Source organism: Leptonychotes weddellii, chromosome 7 (assembly GCF_054177405.1).
Source record: "Leptonychotes weddellii isolate Sample4059 chromosome 7, ASM5417740v2, whole genome shotgun sequence".
NCBI classification, from domain to species: domain Eukaryota; kingdom Metazoa; phylum Chordata; class Mammalia; order Carnivora; family Phocidae; genus Leptonychotes; species Leptonychotes weddellii.
The window spans coordinates 9254961-9261898 of record NC_138375.1 but is presented as its reverse complement, the minus strand read 5'-3'; positions in this window follow the sequence as shown (position 1 = coordinate 9261898).

Genomic DNA, 6938 nt, shown 5'->3' with positions numbered 1-6938 from the left:
GAAAAATACTTCCAATTTTCCAAAGTGTTTTAGTTTCTTAAATTAATCACGACAAAGGAAAAACATCTTTCATTTCTTTTCACCCTAAGGAAATATAAGACTTATAGCACTCCTCGTGATCATACAAGGAGGACTTCTTCTGTAATATTCAAACACCTTTTTATAGATTGTATAAAATAAAATGAAACAGAAAATTTTTATAAGCAACTACTACCAGTACTTACATTAGAATATTACCATATTCAAAATGGAATCATAAGTACCCAGAATATGCACTAAGCTTTTTACATGGTTTATATGAACTTTTTTATACCTAAGATGTGAATTTTCCTTCTTTGCTTATTACTTTGTCAAATGTCCTAACAAGAAGACCTGTTCGATATGCCTGTTCTTGTAGTCATAGAAACATGTTACATTATTCATTTTGTTGTCTTAACACTTTTTTTCCCCTTTTCTCCAAATAACAAAAAGACGAGTAAATAAGTGTCTTCAAATTATCATAAACACAGACTTCTCTTTATATATTTTTTTCTGGTATAGGCTTCATGTAAATGTTGTTTTGAAAAAAGTAAATGTGGATGGAATACATCTATTGAGTTATTAAAATTACTGAAAGCAATATAGTTTTTTAAAAAATGAAATTGTTTTTCAGACATGTTACTATTTCCCCCCTTGAGGTGTTCTATAAAACGAGAATAAATACTAAAGCTTGGAATGCAGGGCTAGGAAACTATTCAGGGATCAATTTCCCTATGTTCATTTAATTTCTCTTACAATCAGGGGGCCTTGACACCATGGGCACCTGCTATCTGGGTGAAGTCATAGCTGTGTGAAATGACTGAAATCTCATTGAACACGTAAATACCCAAACAGCAAATATAAATGTGATGCAGAACCTGGGTAATTATGAACAATGAGCTGTACAGAGATGGGAGCGAAGAGTTGATTTAAGTGTCCTATGGAGCCCCTGATGATAATCAGTCCTGATGATTCTTTTACATAGAAGTAAATGACATTTGAAATACATAAAAATAAAAACCTACTACCCAACAGTTTCCAAAGGATGTGGCCATCCTATTTTATAGAACAGATGGGGAGTCAAATCGAGATTCTAAGTATTCTGTGCTAATTGCTAACCAGATAAATTCCTATTTAGTGTATGTATCCTAACCCATGTGTTTATAACATTTTCTAGGATCAAGGAACACATATTGAGGCCTAAATCTTGAAGCCGATTGCTGTTGCCAAATTCCTATTGGATTAAATGATTTCCTAGGGCTGGAGTACATTCTCCATGTTAGAAATTTGGTTTTCCTAAGCCAGAATGTAATGCTAAAGAGATTTATAAACAGCTGTTGGCCCTTTGTTTGTGTAACTGGGACACAAGAAAGTTATCTAAATATTGAATAACTTTGTTCTGTAGTGGAGTTTGGAGTTTTGTTGACTGAGACATATACACTTTGCTTCTAGCCAGAATCCTTAAAGGTTAAATGAGGCCTATATTCTACCTATGTTTTTTTAATGAATGACTGAAGAAAATTAATGTATATTCAATGCAGAGTTTACAGAGTTCCCTTTTAAACAGAAATATTTGTATTTCAGCAGTTATTGATTAAGTTACTCTGTGTTCGATGTATTCTACTATGTGCCGGGTGATATAAAGCCAGTTAAAACACAATACGTGTTCTAAACTAAAATGATAATCTCGTACTAAACTGGAATATTAATATCTTAGGTCACATCAGAAACAGAAACAACAGCTATTAGCTTTCTTTTGCCAAGTAAATTACAGAATACATTGTATTTATATCAAGAGGCTTTCTGTTATTTCTCTTCATTTAATTATTTCACAATATGCTTTGAACATTTACTGCGAACAAGACACTGAAAGAACCACTCTGGCTTTAGAAAGGCATTTTAATAACTCATGGCTTATTTAGGGAATTTGTACTCTTTTAAGGAATTTAGGGAGACTTTCTTAAAAATTAAATCCTCTGAAAAAGCTCTTGGTTTACAAAAAGATTAGGTCTTATGTTGAGATTTGTTGTAACTTAATGAAGCAACTGTATCATACTCTTTTCCCATCTAGATTTTAAATGAGTTGAGATGCAGAGTACATAAGGAAGATACTGGATAAAATATTATCTTTACTACCAATACAGTTGGCTAGAAAATATTGTGGGGACAAGAAATTAAAATTCCCACACATTCCCACCTGAATTGAACTTGGCTTCTGCAGTTCATGCCTTAGTGATCTAACCTGAAGTTGTTGTGATAATCAAATAGGAGAATGTATGTGTAGCATGAGAAAGGTGGGCATAAATACATGAGTTTAGTGGTGAGCGATAAGTTCGTAAGGGAAGCATGATCCAAATCCTCTGTGATGAGATGGGCTCTCATGAGAATCTTGGCTTCTTGCCATGAGAGCAGCTAAGTAAGGTTCATTTAAAATTTTCAATTAGAGGAAAATAAAGATTAATTTTTTGTTTTAGAAAGTCCTCTGTGATGTGTTATTAGTGAAAGCTAGAATAAAGTCAGGAAAGAGGTTATTTTATGGAGGTTATTTTATTTTTACTGCAGTTATTTTGTGACAATATTAAGCCTATGCCAGTTTTAGATTATTATTTTGATTCATAGATTTTTTTCCAGTGATTTTATGTCTGATACTTTCTAAAAATCAGTTAAGTGCTGAATGTCATGATCTCACCATGACAGTTGGTTATAGATTTTATGCTACATCATTCTAGTAATAATACAATGCAAAGAAGGAAATTTATAGGAAAAGAAAGATAAAATAAAATAACTTTGATAATTTCATATTATAGACTTGGCAATTGATGCTAATTATGCCACAGAAAATAAAGAAAACACTTTATTTTTAAATCTTAATGAAAACATTCAATATTATATATCAATATTCATAAGAAAAAATCAAAGACAATGTTTTGCAAATTCTAATGTTTTTTTAAACTTAAAATATCATACCTTAATTTTTCTAATTTAAACAGAAGAATCACGAATAAGGTGAGGATGGTCCAGTATTTTAAAGATAAAAATATCTTTTTACCTGAAGAATCAGAAATGAGGCATCAGATCATGTTTATCAATCCAAAGATAAATTATGTTAGTTAAAAGAAATACTTTGTAGTTTCAGAGCAAGCACATTAACCTAGGCACAGCAGAGACAAAAAAAAATTCTTAAATATCTGTATTATCTTTGGGGAACCAACCTAAGGGATTTTTGCATATGCAAGGGTTATTTTCCTTCAAAAAGAATAAGGAAATATAAATTAGGATGTAGACTGTATCACGGAAAAGCAATGTGTTCATACCACATGTGATATATGACTAATCTTATGAACCCACTGATGTTGAATTTAAAGGGAAATATGCAACATGTTTTGCGGTATTTGGTAAATGTTTTGACTTACTTTTTCATTAAAAAAAATATTTGAGGCAACTCTGTAGGCGATGTGCTGTTTTTGTCAATGAAAACTGAAGGTTATTGTTTCACTACAGGATGTAATATGATTTACTTGCACTGATATGGATGGTAAGACCCACCATTATAAAGTTACATTGTCAAATAGCACTGTTCCATTTCACTTAATAATTCCAAACCACATTACAGCCAGAAAATTTAAATTGAGGCTCATATATACCAATTAAAGAAAACTAACCATCTGTAATTCTCTCTGGCCCGTTGCAACCAAACCTTGATATACTTTCACAGAGAATGTAACTTGCATTTAGGGTGACTCCTAACTATCTTAAGAGGTTAGTGTCCCATCTTTCCTTTTCTTGATTTAGTTGCTAATTCTTATTCTAAGGTAATAGTTTTTCAAGAAATTCAAAACAGTCCTCATGTTGTACCTCAATCTAACCTGAATTAACTATTTTTCCCATCTCAGTCTAGTCTTGGAAATCCCCAGCTTGATGATATTGTCACATTTTAACTATTTCATCACTCAGTCTTCTTTGCAGTCTATTCTTGCATTGCATCATTAGACATTTAAATTTTTACCCTAATTAAAAAAATCATTTCATTTGGAAAAAATTGCACAAGAATCCTTGGCAAACAGAGAGTTTCCTCTTCACAGATTTTTTTCATGTATTTATTTCTGTTTATTTTATCATATTCCATAAGAAATGTGGTACCCATATGCATGAGCCACAGATCTCATGGAGCTGTTGGGGTAAGTAGAAAAAGTGAGAATGGAAGAAAATTTTTAAAAGGGAGACGGGAAACGTGGCAAAAGAACATAGAGATTTTGCAAGAAAGCCTTGAGTAACATAAAACCATGAGAGACGATGGACTCTGAAAAACAAACTGAGGGTTCTAGAGGGGAGGGAGGTGGGGGGATGGGTTAGCCTGGTGATGGGTATTAAAGAGGGCACGTTCTGCATGGAGCCCTGGGTGTTATACGCAAACACTGAATCATGGAACACCACATCAAAAACTAATGATGTAATGTATGGTGATTAATATAACATAATAAAAAAAAATGTCAAATAAGGGAGGTTAGACACAGGATTTGAGTTGCGCCCTATGGATAGCTATGAGGAATAAGCAATGTGCTGGCAATCACAGTAGAGATACTTAAAACTCTGGAACAAAAACATAACTACTTGTGCAGCTAATTATTCATATTTTTTGGGGAAAAGCAGAGATATTTTCTATCCTGCCATAATTCCCCCCAAAATATGAAAATATATAAAAAAAATCTGTGAAGAGGAAACTCTCTGTTTGCCAAGGATTCTTGTGCATTTTTTTCCAAAATATGATAAAATAAACAGAAATAAATACATGAAATATTGCCATGAGAAACCATGAGACCTAAGCTTGTCATTATTTGTGGGGTGTTATTTGACCAACCATGTCACCAGGTTGGGGGATCACAGAAGAATTTCATCCTTAAGTGGGATTGGCATGTATGACATAGGACTTGAGAAGGTTCTGAATGCAAAAGGAAGTAGAAAGAGCAGTAAATTCGACTCTAATGACATTGGGTGCTGCTGTATTGACCCCTCTCCTTTGATCCTCACTCATGGCCTTGTGAGAGCTCTCTCTATTGTCAGTGCATTGAAGAAATAGAAGAAAACAATGTGGTTTCCCGATGATGCACACATGATACAAATAACACCCCAAATTGGAAGGCTGCAGCATGCCAGTTTCACACCAGTGGTTCCCTGAAGGACAGTGAGAAAGCAAAAGGACCCCAACAAGCATAATACGAGTGGTGCACCTGATTACTCACTTTGCCTTAAAAGGGAGATGGCAAGTATCTGGCAGTCACTAGACATTTGGCTGAATAATCAGTGATCTAGAAAGTACAACATAAGAAAACTGGTAACACAGAAACCTAGGAATAAAGACTGTAGATGGACCCCCTCAGAATGAGTGAGGGTAAAAGGGGATATTTGTCCTGTGTGTATCTCATTAAGGCATTTATTTCAATAAACACTCAGAGTTCAAGATGACCTATTCTATTCTATGGATATAAGGCAGCTTGGGTACCACATACAACAGTCTTTTCTGTTCTTGCGTGATGACCACGTCAGTGAGGTATCCATGAGGGCAAATGCACATACAAAGTACATACAAAGGTACATACAAATGCACTGCGTGATCTCAGAAGCATGTGATGTCTCCAGCCATTGCAGACTGACGCTGAGCCCCTAACAGGGAATCATGACTGAGAGAACTAGCAGCCTCCTGGTGGCAGATTAATTACGTTGGACCCCTTCATACTGAAGAACAGCTATTTGTTTTAATTTAATGTATTGGTAAGCATAGTTGCTCTGGGTATGGATTCATCTTTCTTCCTTTCAGTTCTTCTGCCAACCCTCCTTTTCAGGAACTACAAGAATGTTTTATTCATTGCCATGTTTTTCCATGGCAGGGGCCTTATTTTACAAAAAGAAAAGGGTCAACATCGGTTTTTTCATTCATTCAATCTTTATCTCCATATATTAGAGATATTTTAGGCAGAGCGCTCTGACCATTTCTGTTTCTCGCTCCCTGATTTAGACCTTAGCCATAAAGAGAAGAATGTGATTATGAGATTAACAAGGTTAAGTCTAAGTAATTCTCTGTCTACATCATTCAACTTCTAAGTTCTATGGAATTTACAGCCGTTCACTTGGACTATCTTTAGGGAGAGTCTGGATGGTTAATAATCTGGTATCAGAATAGATAAAAGATAAAATCAGTTTTAACTGCCATTTTCTGGCTAATAAACCAAGTGATCATTATAAATTGTATTTCATAAAATATTGTTAAAAAGACAAAAATAAAATGCAGAAGATATAGTGATGCAAATTCCTAAGTTTGAATTGAGTAAATAAATGCATGAATCAGTTATATACTTACTTTAATTAATTTTAAAATATAATTATAAATAAAATTATAAATATAATTAAAATAAAATTATAATAGCATTTAATAGAAGAATTTGAATGCATATCAAAGAAAAGAAGATCACAAGGACAAAAGTAAAATATCTTGGCTTATTAAGCCTTCTATAAGAGGAAACAGGCATATATCTCTGATGATGATTCAACAGGTTATTCCTCTCAATTTTGGAATCAACATTTTGGTTTTTCTTTTTTTCTACCAGAAATTCAGGAAATGAAATAACGTTCCTACTCTTATACCACAATAAACATGGAACTATTTATCCAATATATTTCCAAAGCTACATCAAGTGTCAGACCTAATAGTCTTTTGGAGATCTTTCAAAAACATGACAGTTTTTCTTGTTTTGTTTTTGTTTTTGTTTTTAACAAAATCCACTGTTTTTAACAACAATTTTTTTGTTTTTAACAACATCCATTGAAGGATGGGGAGCTAACATCTTCTAGCAGACACATGTAGGTTTCCTGTAGAATGTTTGATATCATTAGCTTTATATTATATTCAATTCATTAATAAACTC